The sequence below is a fragment of the Oryza sativa genome, chromosome 5, assembly GCF_034140825.1.
Source record: "Oryza sativa Japonica Group chromosome 5, ASM3414082v1".
NCBI classification, from domain to species: domain Eukaryota; kingdom Viridiplantae; phylum Streptophyta; class Magnoliopsida; order Poales; family Poaceae; genus Oryza; species Oryza sativa.
The window spans coordinates 16,495,295-16,511,787 of record NC_089039.1 but is presented as its reverse complement, the minus strand read 5'-3'; positions in this window follow the sequence as shown (position 1 = coordinate 16,511,787).

Sequence of the window (16,493 nt, the reverse complement as noted above, 5' to 3'; positions counted from 1 at the left end):
TTGGGTAAATATGGAACCCCCACCCCCCGGTGCCACCCCTAACAAGTTGCTTTGGACTTTTTAAAGTCCACATTATATAAATTTGGTTACCTAGTTATTTATAGTAGTATAAATTTAAAAAGTAACGTAAGTGCAATATTATAAAAGCTCTTATTACAGTAAACTTGAATATACCATTTTTCATATAGCCAAAACCTATATTATAAATAAATTTTATGGTCAAAGTTAACTTTTGTTGACTGCTCTAAAACAACCTGTTTTTTTTTTATTCGAGAAAGTAAACTAGTCACCAATCTGTGCGTGGCACATGCTATTATTGTTGATATTATAAATATTAAAATTCGTTGAACATATTGGTTAACTTTGAAAGTGTAATTGCTTGTACCAAGACAAGAGTCTACATTAGTTACAGCTGTCTAACTGTTACTTTCCGATTTTAGAATTAAATTAGTAAAATACTAACCTGGTAATCCAAGATCTACCATATTTATTAGCTATTGGTTTCCAAATTATCAAATTAGAGTAAATATTATTATTTCTAATTGTATTCTATCTTACTATAAAGTTATAATCCACTAACTCCTAAAGCTTAGCAATGCAAAGATGCCACATCATCGTCGATTAACAAGTTGACAAATCATCATCCACTAACGATCAATACATTTAATATTATGCAAACATGTTGTATTATCTATAATTTAAAATTTATTACATTTTAGAGCTTTTAAAATGAAAGCATGTTAAATCATCATCCCACATGATGCACGTAATATTTCAATATATATCTTCATTATTTTTTTATAATATCTTATGTACCTATGTAAGTTCATCCTCACTTGGTTAATGCTATTTCTCTCTTTGCTTATCTAAGTTTATATTGTTTAGTTATCTTACACATTATTTATTTATTGTTATCATACTGAACTCCTACAGCAACGCGCGGGGTTTCACCTAGTTTATTTGAGATATACCTCCATGATGATTTTTTAAAGATAATATAAGCTTTTATCTAACTCAACCAATTATATCAATAAGACATAATCGTACTTAAAAAAAATAGAACATAACCTACGATCATAAATAAATCAACGGACAGAATTTGTTTTTAACGTGTAAGCTTCTACAAAGTGTAACGCCCTGAAAATTGCCCTAAGTTTAAATTGTGTTTTAATGCATTTCTAGAAATTTAAAAAGCCTAAAAGATCCTCCAACAATTAAAACTCACCAAGATTTATGTCAAATGGGCTTCCCCACGCTACAAAATATTTAACCAATTTTTACTTAAATTTTCAGAGCATCCTAAATAATTTTAAGGCAACAAAAACAATTAAAGAATTTTATAAAATGGAAAAGATAAAAGAAAACCTCTTCCTCCTCTTGGGCCACTTCTGGCCCATCTCTCCCTCTCTCCCTCTCTTGGCCCAGCCCGTCCAACCCCTCTCCCTTCCCTCTCTCCCCTCCCCTCCCTCTCCTTGGGCCGGCCCAGCTCATTCCCTCCCCCTCGGGCAAAGTCTGTATTTCCTCTTCCGTGCGCCCCAGCCTGAGCAGTTGTGCTCCCTACCGATGACAGGTGGGTCCCACCAGTCATCCCTAACCTCCAGCCATCCCCTCTCTCTCTCTGGCCGAATCCCTAGCGACGGCAACCTCCGATTCGCCTCCTCCACTCGCCGTTTCATCAAATTAATTGAGGGTAATTAATTCCCACCTCATCAAATTAATTCCGGTGTGACTTGCTGAGTACGGTGGTGGTACTCACTCTTGCTCACGAAATTAATCCAGAGGATGGACCTGAGGAAGATGAAGGCTTGGATCTCTAGTTCGCACCGCCGTCGAGTGCCTGTGGCTGCTGCTGTTCCGTAGTATTTCGTTGTTTTATTTGTTTATCTTTGAGTGTGAGGGCCTAGAGTCGCCCATGTAATAAAGTGCTTCCTTTACGTTTTCGCATGTGTGGCTTGTAATAATCAACAATGTCTATGTGTACCTCGCCTCTTGGGACGAGGATTAATGCACTAAGCGCTTAGAAATGGTGTATATTTCGGAGCATGACAAGTTGGTATCAGAGCCATCTTGACCGTAGGACAAGCCTGTGGTCTAAGCTTTAGGATGATAATTTTTTAGAAAATTTAATTGTGAAAACCTTCGTTATTCTATCTTCACCTGTGCACTGTTTACAAATCTGGTCATTGGTTCTTATTTCAAAATGTTGTAGATGCCTGAGTTCGAGACTACCCGCTGCTTCAACTTGGTCAGTTTTGTGGAGGAACTTCGTGCCTTGGCCGCTGAAGTCGGATACTATATCACTTCGGAGTACCGCGTGGTTCGTAACTTCGAAGACGAGGGTGTACTTGAAGCACTTTGGAGCGCCAAGGTGGTGATCATCTCCAACTCGATGATGCTGGAAAGTCATTGGTTCACAGGAGAAGGTGACAGCGGTGAATCTGCCTGCCAAGAAGCTGCATTCCATGCCAATGGGCCCTTTGCCAGAGTCAGTCCGACCAGTTGAAGACCACTCCATTCCGCTACCACCCTGCTTGCTTGGATCTCGCAGATGATGTTGACTTCCGCGATGCCCGCAATGAAGAGGACACCACCATTGTGCACATGTCCAAGTGGCCGCGATGGACAAGTACCATATGGGCTACTCTAGGGTGACGGAGAGGATGCTCAACGCACTGCTTCAGAAGAATCGAGACAAGGTGGATGAGCTTCGCGCTCTATGCAAGGAGCTGAAGGACTTGAAGAGTGAGATGCCTGGAACTGTCGTCAAGACCCTACCTGCTGGAGTTGTAGCGCTGAAGAAGAAAGAATTCCGTGAACTCAAGCAAGATGGCAGGACCGTCACTGAATTTTTGCACGAGTTCAACAGGTTGGCCCGCTATGCACCCGAGGGCGTTCGCACAGATGAAGAGAAGCAGGAGAAATTTCTTGAAGGGTTGAATGATGAGTTGTCAGTCCAACTCATCTCTGGTGACTACGAAGACTTCCAAAAGCTAGTCGACAGGGCGCTCCGCTTGGAGGACAAGCGCCGGAAGATGGAAAGCAAGAAGCGCAAGTTGGTCAATGCCAGGATGTTTCAAGGACCAAGATGGAAACCATGTTATGTGTTTCCCCCTCAAGTTGGCTCTTCATCAGCAGCACAGCGTGCACCCCGTCCACAAATGAACAACAAGTTGCAGAACTCTAGATGGAACAACAGTCAGCGTTCTGCCCCTGCCCAGGGTGGATCCACACGCAGAGATAGCTCCGGGAAGATACTTGTGTGCTACAGCTGCCATCAGCCTGACACTTCGATGACAAGTGCCCAAAGCCAAAGTGTCTGCAAGCTCCTGTGAGGGGATGTGCGAATCACGTCTCGGTTGAGGAGGCACAAGCTGCGCCAGAAGTCATACTTGGTACGTTCCTGGTTAATTCTGTTCATGCATCTGTACGTTTTGATTCAGGAGCTACGCATTCTTTTATATCAAGAGATTTTAGCGAGCAGTGTGGTAGTGGAACGGAGTGGTCTTCAACTGGTCGGAGTGACTCTGGCAAAGGGCCCCAATGGCATGGAATGCAGCTTCTTGGTAGGAAGATTCACAGATGTCAGCTTCTCCTGTGAACCAACAACTTTCCAGCATCATCGAGTTGGAGATGATCATCACCTTGGCACTCCAAAGTGCTTCAAGTACACCCTTGTCTTCGAAGTTGCGAACCACGCGGTACTCCGGAGTGATACAGTATCCGACTTCAGCAGCCAAGGCACGAAGTTGCTCCACAAAACCGGCCAAGTTGAAGTAGCGGGTAGTCTCGAACTCAGGCATCTACAACATTTTGAAATAAGAGTCAATGACCAGTTTTGTAAAGAGTGGACAGGTGAAGATAGAATAATGAAGCTTTTCACAATTAAAGAACTATTTTCTAAAAATTATAATCCTAAGGCTTAGACCACTGGCTCTTGGGGTGAATATCGAGCTGGCTCGGCCTGACTCGTTAGGATAACGAGCTAGCTCGGCTCGGCTCATTATCCTAACGAGCTAAAAGACAGGCTCAGCTTGGCTCGTTCATCAACTCGAGCTAGCTCGTTTAGCTCGTGAGCTAGAACAAGAACATGAGCTGCAGAGAACAAAGAGGGCAAAATCTCACAACTTTAATGTTCCAAAACAACAAATCCTCAAAATGTTGGTACAATGATACATCACAAGCATGCTACAGATCGATTGCTACAAATCAAATGCAACAGAGTGCCAGATTGAACCAATAACACAACAGAAATCAATGGAATATTCCAGATCTGAAAAGGCAAATAGATTTTGATGAAGAAAGAATGCACAGATCGATGAGGGGCCAGCCACCTGCTTCCTCGGTGGTGGACTCCACGTTGCCCCGTCCATTGAGCGGCCAGCCACTAGGCAGGCGGCGGCTGGGTAGTTGGTCGTGCCGAGGCGGACTATGGCGATGGTGATGGTAGAGGCCGACGATGGCGGGAGGTCGATGGTCTCAACACGCAAGGATTGGCGCTGCTGCCCTGGGACCGCTATGAGGACTGTCGACGAGACGACGACACGACTTCATCAGTGGCGCTCTAGAGTGAAAGCAAGACGCGAGGAGAGAAAAGGGATCGAGGATTCATGGATTCATCGATTCAGGTGGAGGGGACCTGCGCCTGGGCAGTGGGCGACGGCGCACAGTGCACTGCGGAACAGGATCTGATGCGGTGAGGAGTGGGGAATAGGGTTGTTGTTGTCTTGGGCTCGAGCTGGCTCGTTATCTCTAACGAGCTAAAATACCAGCTCGGCTCGTTAGAAAAATCAAACGAGCCGAGCCGAGCTTGCCACGAGCCGAGCGAGCTAACGAGCCACGAGCTTCATGTCCACCCCTAACTGGCTCGTCCTACGGTCGAGGTGGCATTGATACTAACTTGTCACGTCTGGAAATATACACCATTTGCAAGCGCTTAGTGCATTAATCCTCGTCCTAGGAGGCGAGGTACACATAGATATTGTTGATTATTAGAAGCCACACTTGCGGAAACGTAAAGGAAGTACTTTATTACATGGGCGACTCTAGGCCCTCACACTCAAAGATAAACAAATAAAACAGCGGAAGACTACGGAACAACAACAGCCACAGGCACTCGACGGCGGAGCGAACTAGAGATCCAAGCCTTCATCTTCCTCAGGTCCATCCTCTGGATTAATTTCGTGAGCAAGAGTGAGTACCACCACCGTACTCAACAAGTCACATCGAAAATAGGGGAAACAAGGAAATGGCCTAATAAGGTTTATTTTGCATAAAGCCATAGTTTAAACATTTTAATTGGGTTAAAGCTCATTTTAAAACACGATCCTGTTCTAAGCCAATATTTTAATATCATCAAGGTCGCATGAGCCTGCGAACCTGCCTTAACCCAGGCTAATCTCCACGTGACTACACCATCATGATTTCACCCTCCCAAGGTTTTATAAAACATGACTAACTTTGGGTACATTGCTTAGCTTGCCCATAACCGAGGGCGCAGCTATTCGAATAGTTTTTAACTCTGATCAGAGATGTACAACTTTATCCACAAGACACAACCTTAACACGTGTTGCCACGCGTCGGGTACCACCACGGTACTCTCATAGAGGTCGTGACAAGAATATCCATCTAGGTCTACCCAAAATAGGAGATCCCGCTGAGGTTTCACCGCCCGCCGGTCCCTGACAAGGTAAAGGTTGCCGGATCCCCCGGGACGAGACATGGCCCCCTAGCGCCAGGTGAAAATCGGCCTTAATCCTGGCCCCACACCCTTCCAACCAATGGTCTCTGTTTTGAGAAGATCTAAACTTCTAGTCAGGCCTTACCCGCTAGACTTGTGGTTGCACGAAGATGCCTTGCAACAAAGGCCCGAAGACCGGTCCTTATATTAGACGGGGTACGACTACCAAAGTAACCGGTTTGCACCCCGAGCCCAACTCAAAAATATGTTTTAGTTGCACAAAGCATTTTATCACCCATCTATTGACAGACCCGTCAATAGTCCATAAGTAATCTAGTTTTAGTTGTTTAAGCACTGTAGTCTAATTTATCCAAAAGTTCTATGTTGGGGAGAGAAGTAGAGAAGGAGCTCGGCGTTTTGAGGGCGTCGACACGTCGCTCCCACACGTCGAGCAATGCCAGCACCATCTCTCTCTCTCTCTCTCTGCTGGTCGGTTGGAAGAGATGGACAGGGAGTGGGCAAGCCCAAGTGGCCACCAAGTGGGCCCAGGTCGATGTAAGCTAGGTGGGTGAGAGTGGTGAGGGTAGAAACAGGAGTGAACATTGATTTTGGATGATTTTTCAGTATTATTTCTCTCGCTCATATTTTATAACTCTATAGTTTATTTTGTGACCAGGATAAATTAGTGTGGATTTTTTTTATGATAGATGGGGATACCTAGATTCCATTTTCCTTGGTTGCACTCAAAAATTATGTGTAGTTTGCTCTCAGAAAATTGGAGAAGATAGGCTCGATTGAACTTTGTTTGAATTTTTAGGAGGTCTAAACAGAAGAAATAAATTCTGTAAAAAATATATTTATTCTTGATAATTAACCTAGTATTTGAATAAAGTATTTCCCTTATACACTTCCATGCAGATAAATTCACTTTTAGACAATGTATGGTTTTAGCCGATTAGGAATTATAATTAGTCTATTATTTGACTGGTTTGACTGATTTATTTGAGGTATCAAATTTAGTTATTAAATTGTACCAAAATTATAGTGAGTTGTATGTGTTAAGTAGAGCTTACATGAATTTTTCCATGATTTTATCCTGCACAAATTATTTTAGATAATTAGCAAGGTCTTTCTTTATATGTGCATTTCCAATTTTTAGATGCATCTAAATAGTTGTAAGAAATTTATTTAGACTACTCTTGACCTGAAGTGGTAATACTAGATTTCCTTTTCATGTCTTTAATATTATTACTCATGAACGCCTTTAGGTTTTGCTTAGTGAAATTATCTTTTAATCATGCTCATGAGACCTAATATGAAATGAAAACAAAGATCCAAATGCACAAGAAAGACTCAAGTTAAACCATGTCATATGTGCGTATGCATGTCTACACTTGTGTTTGCATTTATGTCCTAGGTTAGAGATGAAAATGTTTTAATTTGTTCTCAAAATTTATTGTAGTACAAGTTAGGTTGACCACACCTAAGTTAAAAATGGAAATTTTGGCTCTCAAAGATGGAAAAGTTAGCTTCCAACTATTTTTGACAAGAATTCCTTAACCCTAGAATTTGGGTGTATTACAATCTATGACTTCGATTTTTGCATGATCAACTTCGATACCTCTCTCTCAAACACTCGATGACCAAGAACAATCCCTTCGCGGACCATGAAATGACACTTTTCCCTGTTAAGCACCTGGTACTTTTCTTGGCATCGCTGCAAGACCTTGTCCAAATTCTGGAGGCAGTGATCGAAGGTCTTTCCATAGACCGAGAAGTCATCCACGAAGACTTCCACAATTTCTTCGATCATATCCGAGAAGATAGACATCATGCACCTCTGAAAAGAGGCAGGAGCGTTGCACAACCCAAATGGCATTTTACGGTACGCATAGGTTCCGTATGGGCATGTGAACGTGGTCTTGCTTTGGTCTTCAGGATGGATGGGAATTTGATGATACCCAGAGTACCCATCAAAGAAACAGAAGGAGTGATTTGCTAGCCGTTTGAACATTTCATCAATAAAGGTTAGCGGAAAATGGTCCTTCTTTGTGGCCTTGTTAAGCTTCCGGTAATCTATACACATCCTCCATCCCGTGACAGTTCGTTGAGGAATTAGCTCATTATTGGCTTTGCAATGACCGTCATTCCTCCTTTCTTGGGCACTACTTGTACTGGGCTAACCCACTCACTGTACGGCACGGGGTAAATTATCCTGGTGTGCAGGAGTTTCAATACATCTTTCTTTACAACTTCACGCATCGCATTATTAAGCCATCGTTGAGGCTCCTTGGAGGGCGAACTCTTAGGTTCAATAGGAATGCGGTGTGTGCAAAGAGCGGGATTAATTCCCTTGAGGTCTTGAAGGGAATAACCAAGAACGGAGCGATGCTTTTGAAGCACGACTAGAATACGATTGGTTTCATCTTCGGAAAGCTTGCCACTGATGATAACGGGAGCTTCGTTATCGCCATGAAGAAAAGCATAGTGTAGTCCCTGAGGAAAGGGTTTTAATTCTAGCAGAGGTCGTGGTGGCAGTTCTAGGACGGGAAGAGCAAGAGTCTCACCGGAGTCATCTTCTTCTTCAATGAAGTCGGAGGCTTCATTGTCAAGAAGTGATTCAGGGGGCTCTAGGGGTAGAACTGCCATGACTTCCTCAGCGCAATCTTCTTCAGGCAGGGAGTTAGTTAGGGCGAACCTAGACTGCTCGAAGGAGATTGAAAATTCAGACCCGCCTAAAGAGAAGTTGAGGCTGCCTGATCGGGGCGAGTTGATGAGAAGCTTCTCAATCGGGTGCCCGATCAGGACGTTGAAATCCTGGACCTCGAAAACGTGGAAGTCCAGAATTGCCTCTTTCCCATCATTAATGACAAGCACATCTTGTACAACCCCAAATCCTTCAATAATGTTTCCATTGGGATGCTTGAAGAATTTGTCGGTCGGTGTAATTGCCTTATCACTTAGGTATGCGAACGCAAAGGATTCTGAGACACTATTAGCACCGACCGTAGGGCTGCAGAGAATTCCAACATTGCTCCCTTCCAGGCGATAAGGAATGGTTCTAGGAGCGGTATTTATCTGAATTACTTCGGAAGAAAGCTCTACCTCCTTTGACCATTCGTCGCTCATGATGGAAGTCAGCTCCCGGACTGTTTCCTTTAGAAATTGATACTCTATTGGATCGGGAGGTGGCAAGGGAGCAGGTGGTTTTCTCTTGCAAAGTAGTTCAGAGTGTTTTCGTAGTCTTCATCGAATCCATCCCTGAACAAGGGAGCGCAGCCCGGAGTTCGAATTTCTTCGGTTCAACGGGCAATGGCTCGAGAAGAGGTTCTCTGGTCGAATCGGGAGAAGTAGAAACTTCAGGCTCGGATTAGAGAACCAGAGGCTCATCTATTCTAGACACTGATGCCTCGGGGAGGGGCTCATTGAACTAACCCATGAAGGAGGTGTTTTCTAGAATTCGATCTAGAATCACCTTTGCTTCAGGCGGAGTTTTGTGCATGAATGATCCTCCGGCAATGACATCTAGATAGAATGCAGATTCTTTATCTAAACCCGAATGGAAATGTTGCAATAGCACATGATCGGGTGTAGGCAAAGTTGAGCCAGATTGCACTAGATTAGTGACCCTGGACCAGGCTGCACCGATCGATTCTTTTTCCATCTGCTGGAAACTCAGGATTTCTACCCGCAGAGTGGTGATACGGGTTACCGGAAAGAAAGCAAGATAGAATCTGTCTCACAACTTTTCCCAGTCACCGTTCACACATCCGACGGTAGATGTGTACCATTACTTCGCTCTCTCTTGAAGAGAGAACGAAAACAATTTCCACCGAACAATATTTTGCTTCATGCCTAGAATCTTAAGTCATGAATAGAGTTGTTCGAACTCCCGCAGATGATGGTAAGGATTTTCCTGGTCTAGACCAGAAAAAGGATTTTCCTTGACCATGATTATTAGTTCGGGACGAATCTCGTAGGCAGTTGTAAAAATTGGCTCCGATGAAGGAGGTGGCTTGTAAGATTCGTCCCGCGGAGCAGAGAGTTGAAAGATTGATGACAGCTCCATCGGTTGAGAAGAGTTTACAGGAATGCTTCTTGAGGATAGCAGGGATAAAGGTAGAAAAAAGAAAAATAAAAAGGATACGAGGATGAACAAGGTTCGGAGATAACAACGACTCGTTCCCGGGCAACGGCGCCAGAAATGCTTGTTGGTATTTCTTAACCTCACAGATAAAATTCGCAAGCGCACGGAAAATATCGATGTAGCACTTCACACGGGAGTATTCTCAGGTATCGATTTCCACAGGGAACGTGTGTGTCAACTCCAGCTCAGGTTCATCCAAGGACACGAAACTATAGATAGACAAAGGATAGAGAGGTTTCACCGGTGAAGAACAGTGTCTACGGAAAGCTTAACTTTAATCCTAATGAGGTACTTCAGGCACTAGCCAGCTCGCTGCTCCCAGATATCGCTCTACGGCGTACCCGGATAGGGAGGACTTTAGTGTCGTGAGGATTGTCACCACCTCTACACCCTCCTTACACTTACTGTGGGATGCGGAGCAAACACCAAAAATTAACTACCTAGACATCGCGTCTAAGCAGATTAATTACTTACTTTAGTGTTAGCTATACACCAAAGTAAATCACTATATTTTAGTTGATTATAGTGAATGATGTACTCTAAATAGGAACTAACCAAGAGATAATTCTCACCGAGCAAAACTAAATTACTCAAAATATAATTCTATTATAATCAGAGTAATTAACAGAGCAGAAAGAAATATGGAGAGGATTACCGACAACTTCGGAATTCCTGCGACTTCTTCTACTCTACTCTCTTCCTAATCTAGTATACTATATAGTACAATAGAGCCTCTTATAATTCAGCTCAAGCTTGGAGTGTGTGAGTGAAGTGAAATGAGCTCCTCTATTTATAGGACAAGTATGACAGTTACAGTGATGCGAAAAGTCATTTTTGCCCTTCAACCGCCATCAGGAAAAGATCAACACCGTCCCTGCCAAACCCTGGATCAAACAGTGAAGCTGGTGATTCGGCCGAACCTGGGCTAGGCCAGACAGCCTGCTGGCTTGGCCTGGTTCCTCTCCTTAGCCTGCTTTACCCATTTCTGCGTACAGATGGCCCAATTGATAGAGTTTCAATGTAGTTCTTGGCCCATACTTGATATTGATAGGAACTCTTCTCCTCTTTAAGTCTGTTTTTGGTCCAACCTTGGGTTTTATTGCCTGCATTCAAAATATACACCAACACTAGTGGAATATGTCACAATTAAACCCTATCACTATGTTGGATGTTTTATTTCCTTGATTTATACAGGTATTGGCGGCATAAAATTTGTCATTAACAGCCGCCAACATCTACCCAAACACGATGAAAGTCGCACGCAAGCATGACTAGTGCACATACAAGTATGCTTAGCTAGTTGATAATAGAATCGCGTGACATTCAGGATAGTGTTCACTAGATGAACATTGTCTTCCCAAACCAACTAGCATAGTTGATAATGGAATCAACACGAGCAGCTAGCCTGGTGCACTTACCTCAATGAAAAAAGAGGAAAAGGGGGAGTAGAACACAGGTCAAGGTGAACAATCTAGAACTATGAACATGAAAAGAAAACGACAATCCTAATAGCGCACTCATCATGAATTGAGGGGGATAACTCCTAGCCCTTTTGCATGGCTATGGACGTATAATCTCCTATGCTAGATCGGATCGGCCCAAAAATTTATGTCAGAAAATTAAAACATTGCCATAGCTGTTGAGCAAGAAGCTCGCTGTGAAGTTAATTGAATCCAATGTACTAGAATACTTCGTTGAATCAATATACTTCGTCATCACTTTCCCTGCAATAAAGAACTATTTCTAGTATAAAATAGCATATACCATGAACATTTCTAAGTGTGGTTGGACTGATGCACTATACTTCCAGTTGTCGCATGCCTTTAGCTGCAAGCGTAAGCACGATTTGGATTCGGCCAAATATTTCAAATCAAACTCAAATTCAAAATGAACGAGTTTGTTTCTTCAATTCTTTTCTGGTTTATTCAATTCTTTATGTGTTGGTTCGGGACTTAGTACTTCTTCATGTACTATTATGCAAGTGTCCGATCCAAGCTCCTGAAATGCATTCATTGATTCTATCTTCAATGCTTATCAACATTCAGGTTGGGTTCTTCTTTTCAACTTCTAGTTAACTAATTCCATTCAACTCCTATTTGACTGCCAATTAGTTTTTGTTGTCTAAAAGAGACATTGCCCATAATCGGTCTCATTGCCAACTTCTATTGGTTGCATGAGACTCTACGCGAGTATCCATGGATATACGAGGAGATGTATTTTCATATGCTTCTTCTTCTTCTTATTGCTAAATACTAGGTCCCGAACCAACACATAAAGAATTGAATAAACCAGAAAAGAATTGAAGAAACAAACTCGTTCGTTTTGAATTTGAGTTTGATTTGAAATATTTGGCCGAATCCAAATCGTGCTTACGCTTGCAGCTAAAGGCATGCGACAACTGGAAGTATAGTGCATCTGTCCAACCGCACTTAGAAATGTTCATGGTGTATGGCTTTGGGATAGTTAATTACCGCCAAATGGGATAGAACTGCCAAACACGAGTGTGTCATAGCAGCACACGAATACTTGGCTAATTGAACTGAACTAAGCATCGCTGAACTATTCAAAACCTCGGCATGGTTTTGAGAGATGGTTACCCACGACAGCAATCGCGATTTGAAAATAGTCTCAACCCCCACCATTTATGAAATTTAAGCAGCATATGTCGCACATATGCAAATTAGTTACGTGAGAAGCAAACTCACTAAGCACATGAGCCCCAATCTCTTCCATGTACATGAATTGCATAGAAGCAATGAACTAAGTCACGTGGAAGTCTAGCAATTTCATCCACTAAATCATTATTTACATATTCTCTTGAATAGGTGTGCCCGAGAAATCGGAATAATGAGACTTAGATAAATTCAAAATTCAGGGGGAGAATTTCGCTGACTCATTCCAGAATCTTGATATAGAAAATCAAGTACCCAAAATCAATCTAGAAAGATTGAACGAAGAATTGGGTGAATTGTACTCTTTTTCCCTTGGATAAGTTTTTCCAGCAGTTTCTTATCAAGGTTTTTAACGAGGCAATTCGTGTGACATTGCAAGCGTATGCTATGTACTCTTTCTCTAATTTTTTCCCACTGGGTTTTTCTGGAGTTTTGACGAGCCATAGACATCACACGGTGAGTGCCCAAGGGGGAGTGTTAGGAAACCTTCCATATAAACAATATGGAAACCTTCCATCTATACATTAATTGGGCCCACACCTAAACCTACCATATATACAATATGGCTATATAAAGAGGAGGGGGGCTGCTCATTGTTGGACACTTGTGGTTGAGAAGAAGAGGAGAGAATGAATGAGAAAGAGAGTCCTACCCCTATATCTTGTGTCTCTATTCTTATAGACATTATGCAACCCCGTTGGACTACTTTGTAGCAGGGGGTTGCATAATAATGAGGATGTCACTTCATCGGATACGCACATAACTTCACATGTTTCAATGAAAAATCCAAGTCCAAGTCCAGTTCCAGTTCGGCCTCCAAAAATAGCATTGACTTCAAACGGACCTAACGCCGTAATGTCAACTCCGATTTGGGTGATCTTGGACTTGTTGAAAAGCTTATCTCGTCATTTTTCAAACGCATCCAGTCTCATATCCAATTCATTATGAGACAACGAGAATCGTCAAAACAAGTGTTGTTGTTGAAACCGAACTTCGGCCTTGGGCCTTGTAATAGACTAGGCCCATTTCGGAAGTGCCTCCCTCCACCTCCACGAACCAACACATAACCTTTGCTCTATTTTCCTCTATAAATGTCTATGTACACCCTCTAGAACAATTGGGTTTTGTTTAGTTGAATTTTGTCAAGTGCCATTCACCTTGTCTCTAGTCCTCATTCGATTAGTCGGCGACTATAGATTCAGAGCCCCCAATAGTTGGTGTATTGATTTGCCGAGTCGATTAGATTTACCACTTCAATTATAACTATTTTTTGTGCGTGATGATTAGATTGCATCTTATCTTGTTCTTGTAGTGTTCTCTCGTTTGCATTGCAGGGATCATCAACTGCGCGTTATGGTTGGTACAATATCGTCTGTGTTGTAGCGATTGCATGGCGTCCTGGACTTGTTTTGGTTGATAGCCACGTCACAAACGTCGCACTCGATCAAAACGAGAATTTTTCCCTCACCAGAAGATCGGGCCACTGGAGAGAGCGTCATCACACGGACAAGGAGCTGCAGGTCATAAACTAGCATGCAGATCAGGCAACCACTGCACTGATCTATAGATGTTGTGCATGCTTAGAGGGGTTTCTTTACTGAACTGTGCAGCAAAAGCAGTAACGGAGAATGCTTTAATTTGTTTTCTGTAGTCCTATAACGGAAAAAAAAACACAGTACGTCTGTACGTGCTAGCTAGTTAACTGAACTGTGTTGATCATTACCTGAACATTATCTTGGTGTCCATTGTGTAATCACGCCATCTGAATTTGTGCATTAGACATGTCGTGTGTGCATGCAAAATCAGTGGTAAATTGCGCTAGATCGATGATGCATGGGGTGGTAATGGGTCAGAGCCATAGGCCTTTCATAACCTATCTCAACTCTTAAAATATTTTTTCCTCAAAAATGTATTAAATCTTAGTCTATCAATTTTTGCCTATCCCTCACATTTGGTAGATTAAACTATTGAGCCCATTATGACCACTTCATGCATACGCCCCTATATTTTATGTGCTGTAACAAGTTCACCCCTGTTTTATAGGGGGTTGCTAGTGGGTGCGCGTGCGCCGACTGCATAAATCGTGCAACTTCGCTCCCCCGCTACGACATTATCGTTATTAGTGGTAATTAACGTAAGTAGCGCTAATTTTAGTAATTAGCATTTTAAAAAACTCGAGTTAAAAGTTTTTATTTGTAGTAGAAAGTTTTCAAAATTTGAGATGAATATTTTGAAATTGTGAGTGAAAGTTTTTGAAATTTGAGTTGAAAGTTTTCATATTTTAAGTTGGAAATTTTGAAATTTGACTTGAAAGTATTAAATTTAAGTTGAAAGTATTAAATTGTGACTCGTTTTGAAATTTTCAACTCAGATGTGAAACTTTCATCTCAAAATTCAAAAATCCAATTTAAAAAAATCAGAATTTGTTTTACACACTCAATTAAAAAAGGGGAAATTTCGTTCTTGCCCCTACTTCGATGTCCAATATTGATTTTATCCCTATTTTTTAGGTTTTTGTTTTTACCCTGTTACGTTAGTTCTTGCTAACGGCATTAAATGTGGGGTAAACATGACAATTATACCCTTAGATATTTTCCCTATTTTGAGATAAGCCATTTTGACATGTACTTTGAATATGTTGTAAACTGATTCTTCCTACGTTTCAAATTTGACCAAAATTTTGGTAAACTTTCACAAAATTTTGATAAATTAAATTACTGCTATAGTATGGCATCAATAATTTGTATTTTTATTATGTCAAAAGTACGGGAAAATATCTAAGGGTATACTTGTCTTTTTACCCCTAACATTTAACACCATTAGTAAGAATTAATAGAATAGGGGCAAACGATTGATTCGTTTCAAATAAATAGGGGTAAAAACAAAAACCCTAAAAAATAGGGGCAAAATCAATATTGAACACCAAACTAGGGACAATAACGAAATTATCCTTTTAAAAAAAGATAACACTTTCTAGAAAGAAAGAAAAAAAATCACGTGAGGTCGCGCGTGCATGGCTCCCGCCGTCCCCACCCCGACGTTTGCCGTAAATTCATCACACACGCGAGATTGATTTTTTGGCGCGTTGGAATATAACATCCCGGCCTTTGCTCAAAAGCGCTACAATCCAATATTACAATCTTGCACTCAAAACAAGTGCAGTCCAAAAATAATAGCAACCAGCGCATAAAGATAAAAATAACCAATAAAAGATAAGGAGAACACATTATTGAAGTCTATTTGTGAATCTCCATTCATAATTTGCAAAAAGCCGCATAACCATTGATTCAAGCTTACTGCATTGTTAACAGTGAAATTTGGTAAGCCCCTAAGAGAATTATCACATTGCCAGTAGTCGGATTCCTGCTATATTCGGTTAAGGAGATTAATCTATTAAAGGAAGCTTATCCAGAAGTGACCGAGTTCAAGGAGGATGCGGCATGGCAACTTATCTATTAATTAGGAATAATTTGTTTGTTTCCTTTTATCTTTAGGAAAGTGTGTTTAGTTTCCTATAAGGACTTTATGTTTTTCTTTTATCTTTAGGAAAGTTTCTTTTTTGTCCTACAAGGACTAGTATCCCCCATGGGTATAAATATGTACACCCAGGATCATTGTAATCTACACACAGATCAATACAACTACTCTTGACGCATCGCCACCCTCTTTTCTGAGGTTTTTACTTAACACGCGGGGCTGCATCGGTTCAGTTTGATCTCCAACGAAGGGGTAAGTCCTATGTTCCGCCAGCCCTAGTGAATCTATCAGCTACGTTAGTGTTGTTCAAGGCTGCATAGCTTCGATCTCTTGTATCGCTTTGGTTTGGTTGATATATTTGCCTACATAATATCCCAATTCTATCTCTAACTAGGAAGGTAGCCCACGTAAATGCGCGAGCACTTTATTTAATGTTGCTTGAAATTTTTATTACGAATGGTTATATGTGATTGACTTATTCTTGTAATATTCGTTAACTCTATTCTAAATCTATCTTTA